The following is a 4904-nucleotide window of genomic DNA, read 5'->3' as shown; positions in this document are numbered from 1 at the left end:
ACACATGCAGTTGATACCTATGCAGCAACATCAACCTACAGTGTCAGGACAAAATACCATTCTAAATGTAATTTCAATACCTAGACAAGTGTCGACTGAACCAAGAGGGTCGACGATTACGACTAGGGGAGAATCTATCTTCCCTGAGACATCAAGACACATTCCTGTAAGTATAAATCCCTCAAACACAGTCGAATCATTAGCTGTGTTTCGACAGCAAATAGAGGATAGTCATCATGACTTAGTCAGTATGATGACTCAGCAAATGGCTATAGTCTTGAACCCTATTCTAAAAAATGATACTACTAGGATAGAGCAGGTAGCTCGATATGTCAATGATATTACATGAATTATCAATCGACCCTATAATATCCATCTAGGTGCCAATGTAAACAATTCTCCAGTAATATTGAATAGAGGGAAAAATCCTAATAGGGTATTGCCTGAAGTTAGAGCTAACAATACTGTCCAGGCTTATGGGCAAAATATTACTCAAGTTGTCAAACAAATATTGAATCGAGCTGGCCTCAATATAGGAATAACTAATCAACCCTATTTTATTTCTTCTTTCCCTGACTAAGTCTTGCAAGCTGAATTGCCAAGGGGCATAAAAGCACCAAAATCTCTCACTAAATTTTCAGAAGAAAGTGGATAGTCGATAGTCGAGCATAATGCTCGTTATACGGTCAAAATAGGGGAGTTAGCAAGCAATGAATATTTGAAAATGAAATACTTCCAGTCCTCCTTGACAAAGAATATTTTTACTTGATTTTCAAACTTGTAACCCAACTCGATACATAGTTGGGTACAATTAGAAAGAGGCTTTCATGATCAATTCTTTAGAGGAGAAATGAAGATGTCTTTAACTGATCTGTTCACAATCAAGAGATAAAATTCTGAGTTAATCAACGACTATTTAATATATTTCAAGAATATGAGGAACACATGTTTTACTCCTATTCAGGAACCGGAAGTAGTCAAAATGGCTATCAATAGTCTTGACTTTTTTATTTGAAAGAAGCTGGTGAATCAGTAGTTTCTCGACTTAGCTTAATTAGATGGCAAGGTTCAGCAAATTTGAAACTAAATAAAGAAAAAGAGGAATTTGAGTCAAGCATGAAAAAAAATCCTTTTTTCAATAAAGAAGTTGCTTTTTTAGAATGCATCACTGAAGAAGAGTTGAATAATGAAATTACTTTTGCAGCTGAATTAAAAGATGGACCTCCCTATGTGTGTCGAACTCTCTTTCCAGCAAAAGACAAATCTCCTTTATTGGGAGAAAGAAGTTATTCTTTTGACTTGACTAAACCAGATCAAATATTCGACATGTTATTAAAAGATAAGCAAACTTGTTCTCTCTGAGAGAAAACGAATGCTTTCTATAACAGAAATCAAGAATTAGAAATTTTGTAAATTTTATCAAGCTCTTAGGCATCATACTGATAATTGTGTACGTTTCAGGGATTTGATTTAGAAGGAAACTGAGGATGGTCGACTCAAGTTGGCTAAGAAACCAAAAATGAAGGTGGATACAGATCCCTTCAAAGTACCTTCAAACTTTGCTAAAATCAAGAAAATGACTTGCTCGATTAATATGGCTGCTATCGACATAGTCGATAAAAAGAGTCAACTCGAGATTGACATGTTTGAAGCTAAAAGGCTAATTTATTCGAACGCTGTAGAGATGTGCTAGATTTTCTATTGAGGCATAGGGATGAAGATGGAAGGATTGGAGAGATCGAAGCTGACGATGGACCTTGTTATGTCAAACAAATGAATGTTAGCTCCAAGAAATATCAATCTAGTGTTGATATGAGCACATGTGACCCATCTCTCATCAAAGGGTGTTATGTGGGGACCCATAGTATTAGATTGGTCCCTAAGGCTAAGGAGGACTTGGCCGCCAAAGAAATCATCTAATAGAAGTGTCGAGCCACAAGGCTCGACTCTCAACCTACATGGCTGAGAGGAAGGAGTGTACAACGGAGCGTGCACGATTGTATATATAATCTTGATCCCTTAGAATTCGAGAAGTCTAGTTTATTTTCTGAAGATTTGAACAAATAAACTTGTTGAGCTTCAGGCAGGATATTTTCCAGGTCGAAGTCGGCATCATCAAAATTCAAATATCTAATTTCTGGAGAAAGAACATTAAAAAGTGTTCCTATGTCCTGGTCGACGAATTTGTGTGTCGACCCTATACCCTGGTCGACAAATTTTTGTGTCGACTCTATGTCCTGGTCAACCAATTTCTACGTCGAGCCTTAATCCTGGTTAACAAATTTTTGTGTTGACTCTATGTCCTAGTCGACAAATTTCTGTGTTGACAGTCCAGTAATAAAAGTTACAGCTGCAGTAGTCAATCCTAACCCATATCCAGGAGCATATTCTTGGTGAATTTCAGCACCACTATGAAGGGGAGTATAGCAAACCTCGAAAATGAAGGGGTATAAAAGTTAGATAGCAAGTGAATGTTTATTTAACAGGTGATGCTAACTTAAGAAAGATATTAGAGGAGAAGTTGTCGAAGTATGAGATGCTGCTGTTGATGGTGGATTCTGAGTCAAAGTCAAAACAGGGGCAGATAGACTACCAATAGGCTGAAGAATTTTTGTTTCAGCATGAACAGGTTAGTTCACTTCCCGATTAGAGGGAGTGTCGACATAAGCAACTTGAGAGGAAGTCTCTTTCTGGGATTGCTTCGACTGAGATGGATTCGATTGCAATGCATTAGAAGAAGGTGAAATTGTAAGTATAAGAGATAATGAGAATAATTTAAATGACAATACAATACCTTCGAGGAGGTGATAAATCAAACTTTTTGAACTTTTGGTGGTTTAGCACCCATCATAAACATATATAAAACTTGTATTTTTTTTTACAAAATAACAAGTTTTAAAGGAGCATTTGTTGGCACTCAAAATCGATATTTTGACTTAGGTAAATGTTGACTCTTTGAAGGTCGACATAAGGATTGTATTAATTTGAATAACTAGGTGAAACTAGTAAGAGAAGTAGTTTGGCCTTCGGAATGAGTTTTTCGACATTGAGATAAATCTCGACAAGAGTTTGTATTAAGGTGAAAATTAAGTCGAAGGGTCAGTCGAAGGTCTAGACTTGAGCAAGAAGAGTCAAAGTTGATGTTTACCAACATTTGTTGGTGCTAATAGTTTCCTCGACTTAGATGAGTTTCGACTACAGATTGTATCGATCTGAAGAGTCAGAGCTAATAATAGATGCAGATGCGAGCAAGTCAAATTCGAAAAAAGATGGTGCAAGAATGTTAAGTTCAAAGATTGTTAAAACTAGCAGGAGAGTCAAAGTCGAAGATTTCAGCATGAGCAGAGTTGAAGTTGAAGTTGAAGATTTCAACACGTTAAAAACAAGTTGAAAAGCAGTTACTATTTTTCCTTGAACATTAAGGCTTTTACTTGACTCTTAAACTGAGTTGACTATTACTTGATCCTCAAGTTGAAATGGAGAATATGGGATAAAAATTAATATATATATATATATATATATATATATATATATATATATATATATAGAACAAGCTGTAGAATGAACGTGTGGAGAACATCTGCCAAATCCTTCCTCTATAAATAAGAATATTGAAGTCAAAATAAGCATCCATTCTAACCTACTCCAAAACCACATCAAAACTCTGCAGAAATTCTTAGTCACGCTGACGCATGAAAAAATGGAGTGCGTGTGAATGTGAGTGTTGAATGGCATCACCATTTTATTTCAAGTTCTTTATTTTCCTTTATTTCCTTTTCATTTTTCTATTTTCTTTTAAGTTTTGTTTTCTTTTGTTATTTCCCTTTCTGTTATTTCATCATTTCTTTCGTTATTTGCATTCCTTTTAAGTTCATTGTATCTTTTATTATATTTATTTTCATTTTTTCGTTATTTTCTATATTATTATTTCATCTTTATTTTTATCTTTTGCACAAATTCTTCGATTATCACTTTGCAATTCACTCTACAATACCATTTTGTAATACATCGATTTAATCAAGGCACTAGATAAGTAAATTTCGGATCGAGTTCATCTTGTGAGAGAGGAGTCATATCCGCTCTTCGAATAAGATTGTGATACAAACTCAGTTCGATACTACCTGTGAAGTCGATGAAAAACAAATGAAACAGTGGTTATCAGTTCTTAATTGCATTTTAAAATTATATGTTTGATCCAATTTTACTCAAATATTTGGAAAATTCATGTTTGCAATAGTGCGTCCAAAAAGATATAAAGTTATCATTTTCTTTCTAATTCACTGTGAAGTCTTTATTTCGAATCAATATGTTCTTGGGACAAATTCTTTGAGAAGAGTTGTAACTACTCTCTGAATTGATATCTTGATAGAAACTTGGTTGACATTCCTTATCAAAATAGAAAAATCAAAATCCAAGGAAAATAGGTATAAATTAAAAGATAAGTTTCATTATTCATTTAAAAACTTTATATATATAAAAAAGAATACATCTTCAACATCTATCTAGCTAGTTGAAAGAAGAATGGTGGATGTACTCATCGTTGAGTTCAGAAAATATCTGACAACTTTAATAATGATAAAACATTTGATTGAGATATAATCATAGTTGTTAGAACTGAACCGATGATTGGACCGATCATGCTACTGGTTTATTAGTTTATTAGTTCAAACGATAAGTTACTAGTTGAACCAATAGAACCGATCCTATGTAAATAAAAAATATAAAATAGTCAAAAGTCTAAAATTAAAAAACTTAAAATACATATCTTTACTAATATTTTAAAAATAATCAAATTTCAACAAATTATAATTAACAAATTATAATTCAATTATCATCAAATAAGTATATAAAATTCTAATATTTTTTATTATAAAATATTTTAATTTTATTTTTATACTAAAATA

This window comes from Arachis hypogaea, chromosome 7 (assembly GCF_003086295.3).
Source record: "Arachis hypogaea cultivar Tifrunner chromosome 7, arahy.Tifrunner.gnm2.J5K5, whole genome shotgun sequence".
NCBI classification, from domain to species: domain Eukaryota; kingdom Viridiplantae; phylum Streptophyta; class Magnoliopsida; order Fabales; family Fabaceae; genus Arachis; species Arachis hypogaea.
The sequence above is the reverse complement of the archived record's forward strand: the minus strand, read 5'-3'. Positions refer to the sequence as shown.